The following is a 21,408-nucleotide window of genomic DNA, read 5'->3' on the forward strand; positions in this document are numbered from 1 at the left end:
TAGTTTATTATGTATGTTAATACTTTACTTTATTATTACTTATATTTTGTTAAATATGTTAGTAAAGTAATTAATTACTACAGTAGAATATTATTAAATTTTTCTTCTATGAAGTCACAATTTTAATGTACTAAAATCTGTATATGCTTTGTTATTGTTTACGTTAGATATTTTGATTTCGCTCATAAGCGAAATTATATTTTGGCGCTACCTACACATTAGTATATATGTTTATTCTTAATTATGGACATTGAGGTCCAATTAATAAAATTAATGGAAAATTATGGCATTATTAAAATTAGGTAATTCTCCTTTTGTATCAATCTGTATAAGTTGCTTCATAGGATAATTTCTATTATTAAATCAAATTGCGTTGCATGTATTTGTGTATACTATACAGGATATTCTATAGGCCTTTACCGCTAAATGGTGCCAATATAGGTTCATGAATATTTTGTTAAAATGTTATATCATAAATATGAAATAATAATAGATTGCTTTTTATCTGATATAGCGCAGAAATGATTTGTGATATTTTCCTTGACTTCATTTGAAATTATTGGTCATTCTTACGAATAGAAAAATGAAATAGATAAAAAATTGTATCTATCATATCAGAAATTTCTTTTTTTCTTCAATCGTCTATAGCTATAGTATCTGCTTGCAAAAGCTGTTGGCAATGCATACAAATTAAAAGCTACGATTATAAATTATTATATAATTTGGAACATTTTAGGTAATCTAGTAATTCTTGTACTGATCAACTAGTTTTTAAATTGCCCCTAATTGGATGATGAAATTCGATGATATTGTGTATATCTGTCTATTATATACATAGAGTAGTACATGTGGAGAGAATATTTCTTGCACTGCAGCAGGATGAGATATTTTACTATTATTAATGTAGCGTTGAACGATTAAAAGGTAGAAAATTTCTTTTACTTTAATAAATGCATTATGAATACTGTACATTAATCTCTAACACGTATTCATTTTTATTCGACAACTTTTTCTAAAGTTCTTAATAAATAAATATCTGATAATGTAATATTTGGTGATTTAGGAAAAAGTCGGTGCTCTTGGCCCTGTTCATTAATGCTTAATAGTGTTCCTTTAACTATTGCATCGAATGAAAAGCCAATAACGTTAATTCGTATTTTTAAATCTTTAACATAATATTTGTTAATGCGGTAACTCTATAGAAGCTTTTACCATGTTGCGCAAAATTTACTTCTACTATAACACGTTTTGTTAGGAAGTCCTACATTATCTCTGGATATGCAGTTACGTATAACACAGAGTATTGTGATATACTTAAAGCTATAAAATTCTTTCATGTTTAGTAACTTCACCTTGAATTATGATATTATATTGAATTATCACTTTAAATATTACATTCAAGGTAAAGTTACTAAACATGAAAGAATTTTATAGCTTTAAGTATATCACAATACTCTGTGTTATACGTAACTGCATATCCAGAGATAATGTAAGATTTCCTAACAAAACCTGTTATAGTCGAAGTAAACTTTGGCCAGTATGATAAAAAATTCTTTCTGATGTAAGCTTACCATACTGAAATATCTAAATTAAAATTTAAATACGATCTACTAAATCTTAAAAATTTTTGTTCATAGAGCATGAAAATTCTGTCATTGTACGATAGAAAAATTTAATAAATAAATCAACATTATATTGAACTCAAAACATCATATTATTATCTACTAATCGTAGAAATTTTAATCCTTTGCGGTCGGATGTCGCCACTTGATAGTACGATTAGAAAAATATGTCGATTACAAGGGGTTAATCCTTAATTACAAATATCTGTATTATAGACATTGCCATAAATGAATAGTTTTTCCGATTATTTGACTATCTTATTTATGTATCAAGTTATTGTGTTATAAATCTTAATATACTATTTTGTTCAGGGAAATATATTTGTTTGTCAAATTTTTTTACAATTAAAATATTTAATAATAGAACTATTATAGCCTAATTATTCAAATTCTCTACTACATTTTGATAATAAAATAATAATTTAAACTTCTCTAAGAAACATGATTTACAGTAACATTTATCATTACTCTAGCATTTATGAACGAATTGTTTAGGTTGAAGTATATTACTTTGCGTATCGCTTAATAGTATTTTCAGATGATTACAAAAATGTTACATTATAAGAACGAAACGTATAAATTCAGAAAGAAGTAGTTTTGTAATAAAGGAATCCGTATAAATACTTTTTGCAACAACTGTATCCATCTACTTAAGAATTAAAGTAACGTTTTACAGTTTGCCAAAATTATTTAGACAAAAATAAATGCCGAAAACAATTCTCAATTGCTTTACATTATGATACGTAGTTTATTTCAAATTATCGATGCCATCGTTATTACCACATATGACACAATAATGAAGTGAAGCTATTTTTGAATGTAGCATTCTCATATAGTGTCTTATCAAAGTACATTCTCATTAATTCTCGTCAAAGAACATTCTGGAAAAGGTAGTTGAAATGATCCGATGTGATCGCTAGAGTTTTCAGAAATCCGTGTCTCTCGTTCCAAATATCGTAAAAACTTTTACATGAACCAGGAGTTTCCGAAAGATAAATTTGATTGTAACAGTTCAATAATCGAAAAGTAGAACCTGAAGTACATTTCGTAACGGTGCATAATTTCGTCGATTGCATATTGGTACCTATCCTTTTCGGAGAAAGGCATGTTAAGGGCGACACCGGTTAGATACGCTGATTGGTAATTGGAATTGTTAAGTATCAGCCAATCAACCCGTATCCAACGTAGAATCATCACAAGGACGTACTGGAATTTTAGAACATAGCGGAGCAATCGACGAGCCATCTCATGGCACGATGTTAATTAATATCTTGTTGTACGTTTGTATTTATTTAATAGACAGATGATGATCATAAGAACAATCACAGGAGAATTTATTATGCGTACATCTCCATTTTCATTCGCCAGTTGGCCAATTTATTTTTGTGTCAATGTTGCACAAGTGATCGATCTACCAATCCATTGGCATTCAAACATCATTACCACGTGCTTTGAATTTCGATGGCGCACACGATGCGTATGCACGAGCCAGACAATACGTTGGCATTAAAAAGTGCAAGTGCACGACGTGTTACCGTTGTCTACGACTTAGATCGCTTAGAAACGCTTTACCTTACAAGCAATTGCTTCTGAATCGCCTTTTATTGACACGTAACCAGTGCAGCTATTACGGCAACACAGCGTAAGGACTGAACACTTTTTTTTCATGCTGAATATTTTCATACGCAAATTTAATCGTTCATTCATTCACTTTGTAATTGAGATATATTAACGTTCAAAGATTTAAGATTACTTGTTTGAAAAATAATGGATTAGAGAATGGGAGACGTGATCATAATTAAATTGTTTGACAAATTGTTACGTACAAAAAGATACAAATAGATCATTGAAAGTTTATATGATAGATTTGAATTAATAAATTAATATATTAATCAGATAATGGAATCCCTTACACTGTCTATTTTAAAAAGGAATAGTAGGGATAAAGAGTGAAGGAGAAGTATTATGAAGCAAATAGTATTATATGATTATATTACCGATGATACTTTAAGAAGAATAATATCACTAATGATAGTAAATGACGAAATATGTTATACACGTAATATTATAGTAATATCTTTTTAATTAGGTACTTATGTCTCATATTCTATCTGCTACTAAGTTGTACTAATTGTTTAACATAATATGGTATACTGTATTGAATTGCTTTCTGTTTGTACGTTAAAGCATCTGAATTTTAATTTCTTTAATTTCAGTACTTTGTCCTTTAGTTTTATTACTATTTTATAGTTTTAAAGTGTTTTAAAGTCTAACAATTAGTATACTACGTCTCTCCTATGTTATTATATGTACACCATAATATCAATTTTATATGAAAGTAACGATAAAAATATACCGTGCAGTTGAAATAAATGTATTAGTTATATAGATTGCTATTTACGTGATATTTCTTTCATATGTGCTGTGTACTAGATACAATTTGCGCAACAAATAGAGTGACGAGATATCTAGTATAATTTCTACAGTATGGAAAGAAACTTTGCAACAAAGCACAGTTGTTAGATTTCTATCAAAGTCTCTGATTAGAAACAGTGTTCGCGTCACGTTTGTTTACAAGTCCTTCAAGGTTGAGTGAATTCATTAAACGAGTTCAAGAAATAGAGTCAATATTACGATTAAAAAAATTTTTTTATTGCTAATCTAATGATATATATATATATATATATATATATATATATATATATATATATATATCATTCAGTAACATATTTAGATAATAAGATAGTCGATACTAAGATAATAACAGGGAAGTTCAACTGTAATTAACTTTAATTCGTATTATGGGGTATATTAGGTAAAATCTAGCATTATATATAGTATCATCTATATATAATACAATTATAATGATATAACTTATTAACTGTAGTAATCTATAATATATTTAAATACATTCGCATTGCGATATATAAGATCAAATGCAATCACTAAGTTATACTTCAAAAGAACTAATTACAAAATAGAGTATATAATTTTTTATCGAATATTTCTTCACATATTTTTATATTAAGTTAATATATTAATCTCAATTTTATCTTCTATTAATTTTTTATTGAATTGTATTGGATATTGAACAAGACTTGTATAAGCTAAAATTTTAAGTTAGAAATATTAATTTTACTCCTATATCTTCATTTATTTAATTCAATAATATTCACTAGATAACTATTATTTTATTAATATTCCCTTCACTATTTATGAATGTTCACATATTCTTACGGCTAGGTATGTGTTTACTTATTATGGATCGCATTCTTGTGTTTCTTTTGTTTACATATTCCTTATGTTCATTGCTTCTATACAATTTCACTTATTAAAAAGAAGTAGTTTTTGTAACTTAATTCAACAAAAATATTTATAAACAGTAAATATACCAGTGCAAGTACATAGGTGCATTAACAATTAGTAAATCATGAAACTATAATAATTTACTTCCTAATAATTAACTAGATAAATTTTAATTAGACTGAATTAACTAGATAAACTAAATTACCTGAGGATAAGATATCGAAAATGAGGTAACAAGCACCTAAATATCAGAAACAAAAAGACATCGCGAACCACCGTTGAACCAGTTTCCACGAGTGTGACAAATACTCATTCCCCTTTTGAAAGAAGAAAAGAACACGATCGAGGTCTTTTTCAAGAAACGTTGTTTGATTGACCCACACTACAAATGAACTTCTCAGAAAATCGAGAATTCTCGATGCGTGTTTACACGCGCATTTACGAGCTAACAGCCCACTGTTACCAAAGGGACTGATGTCCTTGCAACGGTGTCATTGCATAATATGCCCTAGTCTAGAGTAACGCATTGGCAGCGAGAGACAGAGAATCCAGATATGAGAGGAATAGCAGACCATGCAAAGTATATGTAGTGTTCTGGCACATCATGCTAATGTTCTATTTTGCATACGCTACTCGTGCAGTTTCAGCCAGGGTTAATGCCGCGCCACTCATTTTATGTCAGTCGAGATAGCACATGACGAAGATTTGCTTTCGTAAGTCGTTCAACTAGAGAGGTTACACGATGTTACCGGGCAGATAGAGGAAAATAATTATTTTAGATTTATGGACTTTAAAGGTTCAATGGCGAGTTTCTGTGAAGAAGAGAGAATAGCACGAGGGGTGAATATTTTTTTACATACATAAGTTAATGGATAGTTTCAGTTAAATCATTGTTAAGGTATTATTAACTGGGCAATTATGTAAAAAGCCGATGCGTTCTCGATTTCCATGATTTTTAAATATGTTGTAAAAATCGACACCTTTGACAAATTTTCCTGACACACTTACTGCCGCATTCTCTTAATTTTCAAAATATTGGTAAAATACTGCCGGTATCACTATAATAAATTCTGCCCATATGTGTCTATCTATGATATAGCCACAAGCATAGCCGATACGTTTGTCGCCTCGCTTAATCTCCGTTTACATGAGCTATAAACAAAAGATAAAAATTAGGTTTGGGTTAAGCCGGCGGTCGGTAATCAATACTGATGCATGCGTTGTCGTAAATGTACAATTATAGACAAAATTCACTGTAGTGACACCAACATTTTTTTACGAATATCTCGAAAACTGAGAGAGTGTGGCGGTAACATGTATAGAGAAAAGTTGTTAAAACTGTTGATTTTTATAATATATTAAAAAATCATCGAAATCGAGAACACATCGGCTTTCTAAATAATTACCGGAATTTCTTGTTATCGATTTATTGCTTTTAACTGTTAGAAATTTATTTTTATTAATAGTTTAGAGTTTTATACGAAATTAAGTGCCCACAGTATCAATACATCCATTTAATATCCAATGAAATTTCATTTTTAAATTTCTTAAAAATATTTCGATTTATATTTAAAAAAACCTTTTACTTAGTTTAAAATTTGCATAACGAAATAGAAGTAAGTAATTTAGAATTCTTTCAGAACTTTATAAAACTTCAAGTATTACAAAAATGTGATGTATATAAAATGGATCTAAGAAAATTGTGGTAATAGTAAAATATATATTTCACAGGCTATTAACATTTTATTTTTTCGACTACTAAGAACTATGAAAGTTTTATTTACCTCTAATAGTCAATAAATTCATTACACGAATAAAACTTAATATATTAATCTTTATGCATATAAAGAATATTTATGTTATTCTTAACTAGACCATATATAGTAATACAGTTTACAATTACATTTTTCTTTTCATTGCGAACATTATTACGATGCATCGAACTAATAATTGCATAGTCTCCGAATATTAAAGTTATTCTCTTTACCATCATTACCATTTCAACAACCACATTTCGTAAGAATCTAATTAATTAATTCTCATTAACAACAACTTGACAACTTGATAATCCGAAACTCTCTAACACCAGATTCAATGTTGATAAAACCTTCACTGACATCAAATGGTACCGATAGTCAATTTTTTCTCGTAACCGGATCTAGCTTTAACGTAGTCCAATCATCGAGCAGCCGGCAAATTAGTCAGAACTCGAATCGGGCTCATCTGAAAATTAGAATTCTAGGTTGAAGCGCGAAGATTTACCGCGGCAGTCAGCCAATTTAAGTGGAAATTCGAACGGACAGACGAATGACCGGGCGAAACTGGTCTCAAAGGGAATTGCCAGAGAGGCAAATTAGTCGAGCAGGAAGCAAGCCTCCTTGTAGACGTCTTGTTAAGATCAGCCTCACTTTCTCATACCCTTCTCTTTTTCACTGAGGGAGCTGTGATGAAAAGTATAATTAATAGCCTGTTGAACGTGACAACCTTGTGATAATAATTTTGTGCGAAACGATCATTCTCGCTTATAAAAGCATATAAATCGAGAACTTCTCTTTTTCATTTTCATCTATTTCTTCATCCAAGTGTTCGACAGATGTCGTTTTATCGGGGCAAATTAAAAATGAAAATTACGATCGTGTCATTTCAATTACGTTGTGTATTTCTGTCATTAAATTAATAGATATTAATTGATTATAGGTACTGATTGAGACGTTTGATAACCGATGAACTCTTTGATTTTGAACAATAGTAAATCGAATAAGTAATACATACTACAATTATATAAGTTAATTTTATTGCAAAAATTCAAGAGGAAGGGATTCAATATAATACATAAATTTGATAATGATCGACAAATATCGAAAATATAGAATTTGTAAATATCAGAAGTTCGCATAAAGGATAATATATGTATTTCTTTGGAAAATCTTGTATTTATTTGGAAAATAAGAATTGATTAACAATAAGTTATTTATAAATTAATTAATAGCAAATTCAAACTGTTTAAATCTTCAATAAACGACTGTCGTACAGAATAAAAAATAATTAAGTAGTCAAGGAATTAATTAATTTTTCGTTAAAATATTCCACAAAATTTGAAGATTTGAATACATATTTCAAAAATTCGGAAAGTTAAAATTTAGAATTGAAAAGTTAGAAATTGAACATGAAATTGTGCAAGTGATATTATGTTAAAAAATAATAAAAAATGAATATAGTAGTCAATCTTTAACAATATTTCGTTCTACAGTGATTTTTACAGAGTGATTCTACAGAGTGATTTTTTTTATAGTAGAACACTACAGTAGTATTGAACACTCAAAGATTACATATGTTTATCTTTTGTGTACATACTTAAAAAATAAATTTTCTATTTCTAGTAAATGTATTCGATAGCCATTAATTGATTTTTTAATATTTAACTCACGTAATTTGATACAGAGTTGATAGTGTTGATTGAAAATTGAATTATGTTATGAAAAATTGACACAAATAATAATGTAACATAAAGGTTGGTTGGCATAGGTTGACTTAAGTGATCAAGATTGATACTTTCCTGTAAACGTCGTCCTTACACATTTGTGTCAGTAGAGCAAACTAGTTAATTTCAGTTATTTTAGATTGAATGATTTATTACATACAAGCAACGGCGAATTTAACCGACAGGATAGTGTTTTAAATTTAACATACTCATTCAAGGTATTTATGATTATATATGACATTTTAATTAATTTATGATCTATATGAAATGTATAATCTAAGTTTCTAATTGCATATGTATAAGTAACTTTAATTATAATTGTTTTATGGAGTTTTTCACGTGTATTGAATGTTTATATAATTATTTAAGTAACTCAATTAAATTTTATTGCTTTACGAAATTAGTAAAATCCATAGACAGATTTGTCGGGAAGAAGATAAGGGATGTTTGATGTATCAGATATAACAATTTCTTAATTGCATTACTCTTGATTATCAAAGATAATTGTAGCCTTGTTGACAATCTTACAATACAATACAATCTTAACATCGATACCTAGTATATGTATTATAAATGCCGTTATCACGGATACCGTTTTACGTTTTATGACTATTTCCCACCAGGTTTTTAGATTTTTTCGAAACGTTCTTTGGATTCTTTCGAAATAGAAAGAACTAAGATTGTCCTTCACATTTTTAATCAAGAATGTGCTATGTATAATATAATATAGATTTCATAGATTCATACCTTTTAAATTTTAGTGTATCGCCTCTTTTTTATAAAATCACTTCAAAAATATATTTCTATTTTTAACGATTAATAAAAAAGAATTTTTCCCATAATCCAAAACAACGTCGGTATTGGAAAAATTTTTGGACACTATATATTCGGTTCATTTATATAGAAAATATTTCAGCTTTAGTAACTAACTCAAGTACTATAAAAGAACGACGACGTTCTATTCCAAGAAAGGTCCTCCCCTCGTTTTCCGTCGTTCCTTTTTCTTCACCCGTTTGATTGCCACGTTATAGTGTTTTGCTACCATCGTTCAGCCGCAAACTCGATTTCCAGGCGTTGTTCGTTCGAACAGCAGATTGAATTTCGATGGCATCTCGGCGTGACAAGTGCGAAATATTGTTATTTCACATACCATATGTTGTTCCTTCTGCACGTTATCGAACGCTCTCATAGAACTATGTAATAACTATAGCCCAACGTTTTTATCCTCAACTCTCACTTTCATGTCTTTTTATATTTTTAAGCATGTCTTAATAGTATCTGTAATCCCTGGGTTCTCTTGCACAGCAATTTATCGATCAATAATATTAATGAATCGACACGTTGGAAGTTATATATGTAGAGTGTAATATCGGAAAATAAAGATATAAATTTTTGCCGATTGCTTACAATTTATTAATATTAAATTGAATATACAAATATAAATTGGACAGAAACGATGTTTGTTTAACTGAAACTAAATGTGATACTCGTATCTATATCAAATAACTTTACAGTTATTTGGCCACTCTCGTCACAACGAATCTAACACTCTTTCTCTCTCTCTCTCTCTCTAACAACTCGATCAATTCTCTCGACTCTACTCTTCGGTGTCTCGATTAACTCTAACGACTCCACTCTTCGACGACTCGATTAGCTCTGACTCTCGCAACACACACACTTTTCGACTCGCACTCTCTGACCTTTCGGTCGTCCTACCTTGAAACACGAAACCGTCCTTCTGATCTAACGTTGTCTATTGTTTTTCTCATACCTATGTAAGAACTTGGTGATTTTAGTCACATAGGCGCTCTTAAATGTAAACGAACCACAGAAGGACGACGTACACGGTTTTTTCTATTTTCAACCGATCTTTAGTTCAAACTACTTTACGATATTACAAGAGACAGGCTTCCCTTTTATAATTTTGCAATTTTATGTCGTATGAAATAATCAGGTAATTTATAATTTGCAAAATTTCATTCACTATTAACAGATTTGTTACTATTATACAAGAAAATTTATTAGTATCTACTAATAACTCACAATATATAATTTATGAAATGTCACTAATAATATTAATTATGCAAAAAAACTCAAGTCATCGAATTACATAATACCATACAAAACATCCAATATTCTTCATTCTTGTTGTAAAATTTAAAAGCGAAATACAATTCTAACAATAAAGTTTATTCAACATTGAGGTGTTATATACTTATATCCCCGTTTATAAGTATTAAAACACTTAAGAAAACCTAAATAAATCCGGGAAATGATTAAGAAATTATTTAAACCTTTAAGTATGATTATTTCATTTGAAACATTAAACTATGAAAAACTCGTATATTGAATGTCATAATAATAATCTCATCAATGTAGTATAACAAAATTAATTTTCTTCTTGTCTATGTATATGTGTCCTGTATGATTTTGATCGATTTTGACCTGCATGTTATCATGGTATTTGTTATTATTTGACTTCATGCATGTTATAGATGATTTTCTTCGATATGGTATGCTAATAAATTAAATAATGCTATATATACCTGGTTATTCTTACACATTTTGAATAATATTTTGGATATAATGATAATTGAAGGCATTGCTGCAATAAGAAGGCGACTTCACTTTCTAGTAATTTGGATAAACCAAAGAAGACCAACTCAAAGTCAATTAAAAATAATAAACTTTTACATTCTTTAAATATAAATCTTTTAAATATATCTTTCTTCCTCTTCCAATAAAAACGATTTAGGTACAGAAATAAATTTAATGCCTTTACATTGCAGTTATGCAATCCATGACAAAACTGTAAGATATGTAACAATATAATAAGAAATTGTATTTCACTAAAGTTAGTGTGTTCTTTGTATGGTATATTACTCTGTTTAGTTCCATGTCATGTTCTTATAGCTACGACAAAATTATGATATGACAGCTTCCTTCAAACAGGCAAAGTGATCAGTGCGCGTTTCGATGTCAAATATATATTATTAAGCGTATAATATTAAAAGTAATAATTATCGTGTTATATTTTTGTTTATATAAAATGTCCCATGGAAGAAAGCTAAACGAAATTGAAATTAATTTAACTAATAATGTAAAAAATAAAAATTATTCGACTGCAAAGATTTCTGAAATATTAAGAAGAAGTCGGTGTGTAGTGTATAATTATTTAGAGTATAGTGCAAATTACATTAAGAAACATTACGATAATCGGCCAAGAGCGACAAATTCACCAGAAAGCCGTGTAACCTCATAGCACGTCCAATTGCAAAACAAATAGCAGCTGAAGCTAGTGTTAGAATAATTTAAAGAATAATAAATGTTTACAAACATCCAAAAGGACGTAAGATGTTATAAAAGCAGCAAATAAACAGTCGTTATGAAGGAGGAGGGTTAAAATTTGCTAAGGAATGGACCGTATAAAGGGTTATTTTTTAATTAAAAAATGTCTTATTTTCGATGAGGCAGAAAGGAGCAGATGTTTAAGAAAAGGATAAATCATACTATAAAGCCAAAAGTAGATGGTAGGTGATCGTAACATAATTTGCGCGGTAATCGGGTATCTCAGAAAAACAGACATGAAGATTTCTCAATTAAAATGAATAGTAAAACATACGTAAACATTGTTAATGAACAACTATTAAAATACGCAGATAGCATAGCTAAACAAAACTTTAGTTTTCGACATGACAACTCAAGTATGTATATAACGAACGCAATGAAAGCTTATTTTGCAAGTCAAAAAATAAGTAGGTGTTTTGTCATGGACCGTAAAGTTCCGGGAACTAGACATTATTGACAATTCTTTGGGGATATTAACTAGACAAGTAACATATTCTGTAGGACAGAGATTCAACAGTATAGATTAAAAATATGCTTGGAAAAGTACAATAGTTTGTATTTGTACCAGTAGTGTAAAACAGTTTGTTCCTGTACAAAATAAGAGTGAGAATGCCCAGTATCAATAAAGGTTAGAAGTAACGTTTATAAATTCACCTCTTTTTTTGAAAAATACCTGCAATGGATGTTTTCATATATAGATACATATACAGGTAGGTAACTTGTGGTACAAGCGGAAAGGGGGTGATTCTACGCGACAAAAGAAGTCGAAAATATAGAATAAAAAATTTTTTTTTTTAATTTTTCCATCGAGACAACGACTTACAGTGAGATCCGTTATAACGTACCGCACACGTACCGAGCGAAAATTCAAAGTCGATTTTCTCGAAAACAAAGCCTCAAATGAAAAATTTTTATTCTATATTTTCGACTTCTTTTTTCGCGTAGAATCACCCCCTTTCCGCTTTTACCACTAGTTACCAACCACCCTGTATATGTATAATACTTATTTTCATGAGTGCTGAAACCGTAAATGACAACTCTTCGTGGAAGAAATCTTCTTGAAGCAAACAATAAGCCTTTGTATACAGGAAGGAAAATTTCTTTCTTACAACACAGGTGTGCATGATTTTGTAATCCAGCGTTTTATAGTTTCGTCACGGAATGTAAGTAAATTTTAAATTGAAGTATTTTCTTACTTTTTTGGATCTTAAAATATCGATCTTAACATTTCTAAAACGGAGCATGGATATAATATCGAAAAACATTAATAACTGTTATTTTCACTTTTTAGTTAAAAGTGAAAAACGTAAACTGGCCGAGACACAAAATAAGTAAATAATAGATTTAGAATCATTGAATTTTAATCTCTACATTTAATAGATATTAAAGCTATGTCCTTATTGTTTCAAACTTCCCAACTTGTCAGTTGTGTGGCCTAATATGCATACAGGGTGACGTGATGATCGTAGTACAACCGGGCGGGGGTGATTCTACGTGAAAAAAATGAGAAAAAAAATGTGGTATAACATTTTTTCATCTGAAGTTTCTTGTTCCAGAAATCCGACTTTAAAGAATCTACAAATATATCTTAACTTGGCTAATTCCGGACTGAACAAGAGTAAATAATTAACAGGGGTTAAATTACATTTGAAAATAAGTAAAAAATGTAGAATAAAATTTTGTCATAAGATGCTCCATTTTTTAACAAAATAAATTTGAGAATGTATCATGCCCATATACTAGATCAGTTCGTAATTAAAGATGTTTAAAATTTATTTTCTTGAAAATGAAACCTTAAATAAAAAAATTTTGTTTTACATTTTTTATTTGTTTTCACATGTGTTATAACTTTCTATATATAGTCGCTACTTAGTGAAGTTAAAATATTTTTTACAAATTTTCACTCAATTTTCTCAAAAATGAGTGGTCATATGAAAGAATTTCCTTGTATATTTTCGCCATATTTTTTCACGTAGAATCACCTCTTGCCTGATCATACTACTATTATCGCCCCACCCTGTATACGTACATGTATATGGTATAATATTGTAGCGATACAAGTGAAATTTTACATATAGTACTAATTCGATGACCAAGAGCTACAGTTTGTAGTTTGCATGTTTCTTCATGCGTTATTATGCATTTGTTCACAGCGAATAGAATTTTATTAGAATATAAATTTATAAGCGACAAGAAAAAACTGAAACATCTAATGAAATACTTTTTTTCTTTCTGTCTTTAACTTGTCAAGTTTTTCATCCTCGTTATTACGTTTTTTGCATCGAGCATATAATAACAAATCGTTCCTCTTGTTTCCTTTGAGCTGAATATAAATTGCGCCGCAACTTTAACGTTGTTCTTCCAACGTTAGAAAAAGTTAAAGGCGACCAAGTGTATGACGACGTGTTTTTTTCATCATACGCCATACGCCATGCACGCGTTTGCTTTTGCAACTTCTTTTTGCTTTTTTTGCTGCAAGTGACGCGCTTTATCGCGTGATTGTTTTTCCTCCATTTTTCTCGATTTTTCGTTACACGTTATCGAACGAATTCTTTGAAATATCCGCCAGGCTTGTCTCGGTTTTACGGTAGTAGTTGTTCATTAGAACGAAGATTAAGAGCTTAATGAGAAGATTTTTTCTGCAAAATTTTTTAAATTTTTCTAAACTTTTGGTGTTCTATTATTTTAACGAGAGGTAATACTATTATTATTGAAATATTTTATTTGGTTTAATAAAGAAAACCGAGTTCACATGGTTCATATAAGTTTTTCCCTTTTATTTTTTTAAATATTAATTCTTTAAGCATTCTCTAAATTTTGTTCTTATGCTTGCTTTTTTGCTTTTGTATTTGGTAATGGCTTTATATGATTATATTTTAATGAATATTTAAATTATGACAATTCTGATTTAATTATACCCTCATTTTTGAAATACATTTCGCATGTATCTGAATTTTATTAGAATTCCTCACGTTGAACTATTTATCTGATTGAATTAACTTGGAATGTAGTTAGCTATAATATGCATATAACACAATTAAGTTCTTACTTTGACTTTCTAGATGAAATAGGTGAGACATGAAATTGAAAGCTTTATGAATTTTTAGATATATCATAGATTATATTTTTATTAATTAGCTATTCGATGAGAAAATCTAATCTAAACTGACTATTTCCTCTTATTATTCATTATTATGTTGATAGTCATTTATATCTGCTAATATAAATTTACTAAATTAAATATCTCTGATCTCGTTTAGAAGTAGTTTCAAAAGTCTCTCTCCGTTTCAAAAGGAAGAAAGTATCTTATTAGTCCTTATAAGGCAAAAGTACTCATCAGAACCTTTTATGAGATTAAAGGGAGCTGTATTTTGTAGAATAAAGTATTGTGTCTTTCTCCTTTAAAAAATAATTACATTACACCTTGCTATTTACTATTTCATTTGTCAAGTTAGAAGAATTAACTTTATTATTTTTCAGTAACTGTCGTTTATAATTTTAGAATTAGCTCATCTTGTTAAATCTCTATCTCAACATTAATAAAATGCATTTTAAATAAAAATCCTATAACATTGAATCTAAAACATATAATACTATATCATCGTACAGAAATTAAACTGCACAGCTATTTAAATAAAGCTGTCTACTGTATCGCCTTCTAGCCATTAATCTCAACCGATGTGTTATACAACAACAATGTTCCACAGTCATTAAAAAGTAATCATAAAAATACGCATGTTCTTATCTCTCTGAAATCGACACGTGTCGAAGATTTGCCATAAATCAATTTTACCAATGAGGTCAGTCTTTCTCATTTATTTTTATACAAAACTTAGTGGGTTTGTAAAGAAGATATAATAAAATAAAAAATTTCAGACCAGGTTTGCTAAAAATACATACATTTGTCATTTAATTAATCGATAACTTGCTAAAGTATATACAGGGTGGTTGATAACTGGTGGTACAAGCGGAAAGGTGGTGATTCTACGTGAAAAAAGAAGTCGAAAATATAGAATACAAATTTTTCGTTTGAGGCTTTGTTTTCGAGAAAATCGACTTTGAATTTTCGCTCGGTACGTGTGCACTTTATCACGTCTCGTTGTCTCGATGGAAAAATTAAAAAAAAAAAAAAATTTTTATTCGATATTTTCGACTTCTTTTTTCGCGTAGAATCACCCCCTTTCTGCTTGTACCGCCAGTTACCAACCACCCTGTATAATGTTGCGTATACGCAGCATTAACTATGACAGGTAAGACAAATTAAGACAGGAAATATGAAGCAACACTTCTTTTTTCAATTTTGGAAGGTACTACAGTGATTGATGAAAATATTCTGAACACTTACCATAGAAATTTTTCACGTGTATATTGTGTATGTTATAGAACAATTTGGAAAATTTCATTAACAACGTAATGAGACAGGATTATCATGATTGATAAAATTTAAAGCTAATCTGAAAACATATATAGAGATCACAAGATGTTTGTTGCAAACATATATTTTGTAAAAAATTATTATACAGCGTTAATAATAGGTAATAGATAAATAATAAATAAGGTCTCACTGAATTCGTAGGTTTATTAACGTAATGGATAATTAAACGTTTAAACAATTTCACGATTTCTGCGAAATATACATTTGTACTGAATATCTTTATTCTACATTTTCAGATTTATTTCAAATTTTACCGATATGTTCACGATAGTCGAATGTTATAAGATTGCCAATGAAATTTCAAAATGTTACGTATGAAAGGTATTTATTTATATTTCGAATACTTTCATGAACGTGTGTATAATACACGTATATTCTTAAAATAAAATGTTCCGTGTCAATAATCTTCTACTCTTATTGAAATTTGTTCTTCTAAACACATTTCTGTTGATTTCTTTGTAACATTAAATTAATAAAAATAAATATTTTTCATTTCTCCCTCTCCTTTTACGATTGATGTATGTACAATATATTTATCTTTTTGTTCAGAACAGCACATTCATATCAATCACACTGTACTCATTATCTCGCTCTGATATTATTGAAAATGAACGCGTAGTCAAGCTATCACAAAATTTAATTCAATTTGCATAAAATCAATTCATCTCATATTTCTGACCAAACTTATTTCTAATTAAAAAATAACAAAACTAATCCATCTACTCCTTGAACTTTTTTCTTCCTTATTCTCCACTCTTTATTTTTTCTGTCTTTCGTCTGTTTTGGCCAAATACCTTGGATTTTCTCCAAGTGTTCTTTTCTTGCCTTCGTTATCGCGATTTCCATTTTTTATTATTTTACTTACGACTGATCGCGTGATGACTCTCGATTCGATCAAACGAGATCGTAATATCTGTCGATTCCCTCTCGCTCCACTGACAATCCCGACGTGAAAAAGTAATTCCTAGCCGATTTATAACCGCTTATTTTTTTTTTGGTTACAATTTCACACAATTTCATTAGTTCAAGCTAAGGGTAAATAGCGGCTAGCAAATTGACAATGGAAAGCTTCAGTTCCTAACATGATCTACTGCGGCTTTCGAGCTAAATATAGTTCAGGGAAGTTGAAATAATTGGGTGCTTTACATTGACGAATAGAAAAAATAGAAAATTAATTATTTTAATCTACATTTAGTGTGATAAATTTTAGTGATAAAAGATAATTGGGAATATTCTAGTTTCAAAGCCGGAAACTAGATCCAATGGTTAATGATTTTCGATAAGCTGAAATAATTCAGAGTTTTGTAGTAATAAATTCCTCAAAGAGAAAGATAATAATTATATATGTATATTGTTAGAGGCGCAGGATTGATTGGAAATAATTAATGAAAAACACATTTAACACACATGGTAATAGCATCTAATAGATAGTATTTATAATAATCGTAATGAAAAAAGAGAGTACGATATATCCATCCGATAGATAAACAGATGTGAATATATCAACGAAGTAAAAATAGCATTGTGAAAATGAAATCACAAGGTGGAATGAGAAGTGAGCAGCAGGTTCAAACTCCACAATACATATTATACACATATCTAAGAATGTTTAATGTTAATTTTATATTTGTATTGTTACATTACATTGTGAGTCAAATTATCAAAATTTTTTGAAAAACAAATTTAAAGAACTTATAGAATAGTAAATCATTCCAAATTTTTGAATTCTTTTCTGGGAACTATTATGTAGCCGTGTAGTATAATGTGACCGTACGAAATGACTAGCAGTGAATGACTAGTACACTAGCAGTGTACAAATACCTATGCACATTTATATACTTGCGAACATAAAAGATGGAATCTAAATAAAGATTTGTTACACTTGTATTTTACTCTGCATATTGTGTGTGTTCTACGTGTTGTTGCAGTTTTAAGGTTTCCCTAATGTTTCGTTTCATTTCATTTTGATACAATTTCACGATACATATGATAATTATTTTGCGATTTATCTGAATATTAAAATAAATAAAATTTAAAATATTTTTTGTATAGATTCGTTTGAATGTTTATAATTCTATCCCGTTTGCTTTGATTTAGATATATTTCAATATTTGGATTTGGATAAAACTATATCTTTTATCTTGTTTCACAACCGCATATATGAGAAACAAATACGCAATTTAATATTTTGAAGAATTGCTTATATTGGGATACGTGGATTAATGAATATTTTATGCTTTCTATTGTTTTATAGATATTCTTCTAATTTTAAAAACTTGGATGTTTAAAAATTTTATTATAGTATTGTTGTTTAAGAAATATACGCGTATTAATTGTTATAAATTTAAGTTTGAAGAAATTTAAGCCTCGATATTCTCTATCTGTATTGAACACAATTATTGTTCTAAATATAAAATATTTCTTCCATAGATATGATGAATGTGAAATTAATAATAAATTATATTACTTTAAAAAGATAAAATAACTTCTTAAATCTAAAAGTGTGCTTGTTCCTTATTATGGCAAGTATGTACTTTTCTTATAGAATATATTTCACAATATAAACTCAATAAACATTCATAGAAATTAATGATCACGCTTCCTAACAAAATATCGGAAATATTTGATCCTATAAAATAAAATAAAGTTCTTCTGATGTTGTCGGTTTGCTAGAGCAGTGACATAAGTAAGGAAATGAAGTTTTTCAAGAAATCAATGGTTGAAATAGAAAATTATTAATATCTCAACCATTTAACAATGTAATAAACTTTTCTTCTATATTCTAGGTTAAAGAGTTTAGGTTTTGAGTCTGTAATAAAATCTTGTTTATGTGGAAATAAAAATATTAGAAGCTTGTCTTAAGAGAGATCTTAAATTGTAACATTGTTCTTGAAAAGAAGTATAATTTTATTTAATCGTACTTTTTGCTTGTTGTTAGTACATGGCTCATATGTGAAGATAATTTCTGTAGATATCTTAAAATTAATGATTTTTATGCTATATCAATTCTCCAGCAAACAAATGATATTTTATTAATCTAATCGTAAATATATATACATCACATAAAATAACAAATTACTCACATAATTCAAATATAATTTTCAAATATTATAACACGAATATTCTCAAGAAATGGTCATAACATTGTTGCTTCATGAGTACCACAAAAATCTTTTCAATTAGAATATGCATTTTGCTTGACTGTGTGTTAAAGGACGTCGTGTTTCAATTGAGATTTATTTTAATTACATGCAAATTGCACGCAGTTTGTACACAAGGAAACTTACATTTTCCACCGTGAATTTTCCGATCTTCTCTGTGAATTCTAATCTTTTTTATTCTCGCCTACTTGTCCGTAATGTGCAACGATTGCAGGCGACATTACGTCGCATCGATACATACGATCGAATCGCGAATGCAATCTCTGACGAGGATAGACAACACCCGCGACTGGTACAACTTACTGGTGCTGTAAATCATCGCATTATTGAAAAGGATATGGAACCCGAGTAATTTCTTAGTAACAAATGGAACACGTCAACCTCGATTTCGATGATATATTGCATTCATAGACGACCAAGAACGCGAGAAACACGAGAATCCAATGGCTTATGGCAAGTTTAATAATTTTGATAACCTTACGCTTTTACGTTTTGTTTAATATTCTCGGCCCGCGTTTGTTTCACAATTCTTTGAGTAACATGATTTGGACATTTTATAAATATAATTTAATTTATTACTAAAATTACTGATATAATAAGAATAAAGCTTATGAAATGAAAGCTTATAAAGCAGTACACAATGCAGGAAAGAAATATGGCTTTATACATATACTTAAAAAGATTAAAAGTTTTTATCTAAAATGTTATTAAAATTTATTTATTAATAAATAAATGAATAAATAAATATTTGTTAATATTTATGAAAATTCTGTTTCATTAAAGGAATATCATTAAAACATGGCACTGTGAATCTATACAATTTCTATGAGATATTATGTATGACTTCTTTTGATTACTTTGACAGTTCTAATGTTAAAATATTGGTGGCCGATAATAAATATCAAGTTCCTAAGGTAGGAATCTGTGTAACATTTTACAATTAAGACAAGAATAAGATTTTGAAGTTTTCTTTCAAATACCATGTCTTATATCAGTAACTGGTATTAACTGAAATTAATGTGGAAAAATCTCTTTCCCTCTTAATCATTCATAATCTAATTGTCATAAGTTGTTGTCACAATGAAATATTCTTACATATGTTTTCACATCGCATCCTATTTTGTAATAAGATTCTTTTATCGTCCATAATTTTTATGTCAGTATATTTTTATATACAATTATCTTGTAATTAATAGTATACGATATGTATACCTGGTGAAATCGAGCTCTATAAATATGTTCCGTACCAGACGCTTTTAAATATCTATCTTCTGGAGGAAGTCATTTTTTAACTGGTTCAGAACGGACATACATATCATACATGTTTAATAATTCGAATATTTTGCGGACGGAAACATTAACATTTTTCAGTGATTAAGGCATCGTGTAAAGTAGGATTTCAGATATTATAGATATATTTTGATACACGTACATATATACAAGAGTACATCGTTATTTATTTCCATGACTTGTGACTTTTAAATTTGGGACTACCTTATAGTAATCTAATAAAATTTAAAAACTTCTTTTGTTCATCACGTTACTAAGAAAGGATAAAAATTGTGTTGAAAATTTCGAAAGAGAGCAATTTAAACAACTAAATTCTAGATGCTATAAAATTGTAAAATAAATAAAATATAAATTAAATTAAATTCAATTATTTATTATCTGTAAATTAATTAAATATTAAGAATGTCAATGCTTATATACATATATGATGTGAATCAGTTTTAATTTTTTAAAGTGTAAAATATTTATTCAAATAATAGATAGTTTATAGAAATTCGTTGCAAACCAAAGATCCGAAAAAGTTCCCATTATTCTGATTTAAATAAAGAATAGTTTATCGCCGCGGTATAAACCTCCAGTTTTTCGAACTTCATGAAATTGTAAGATCTAAATGGAAGAAGTATGGAATGGAAGAAATGGAATAGTAATGAGAAAAATATTAAGTAAATGCTTAGGATCCCCTTTCATAATAATAAATATAATATTAAAAAAGGAACAGAATTCGATAATATAAATTGATGGTAAAAGATTGTAAATAAATCATTA

General features: G+C 28.8%; 2 protein-coding genes across 20 annotated transcripts in view; one reads left to right on the forward strand and one right to left on the reverse strand.

Moving 5' to 3' along the window:
* Positions 1-21,408, reverse strand: part of LOC126866713 (uncharacterized) — a 497,548-nt gene that overhangs the window by 323,486 nt on the left and 152,654 nt on the right. The window lies entirely within an intron of this gene.
* LOC126866417 (trichohyalin-like) overlaps positions 1-21,408 on the forward strand; it is a 148,696-nt gene that overhangs the window by 53,098 nt on the left and 74,190 nt on the right. Inside the window, exon 1 of one of the 2 annotated variants that reach the window (XM_050619989.1) lies at positions 3,040-3,264. The exons of the other annotated variant lie outside the window; for it this stretch is intronic. The gene's annotated coding sequence lies outside the window, so the exon portion shown is untranslated. Of the gene's footprint in view, positions 1-3,039; positions 3,265-21,408 lie in introns of those variants that run through there. 2 annotated transcript variants of the gene reach the window in all.

The sequence above is a fragment of the Bombus huntii genome, chromosome 1 (assembly GCF_024542735.1).
Source record: "Bombus huntii isolate Logan2020A chromosome 1, iyBomHunt1.1, whole genome shotgun sequence".
NCBI lineage: Eukaryota > Metazoa > Arthropoda > Insecta > Hymenoptera > Apidae > Bombus > Bombus huntii.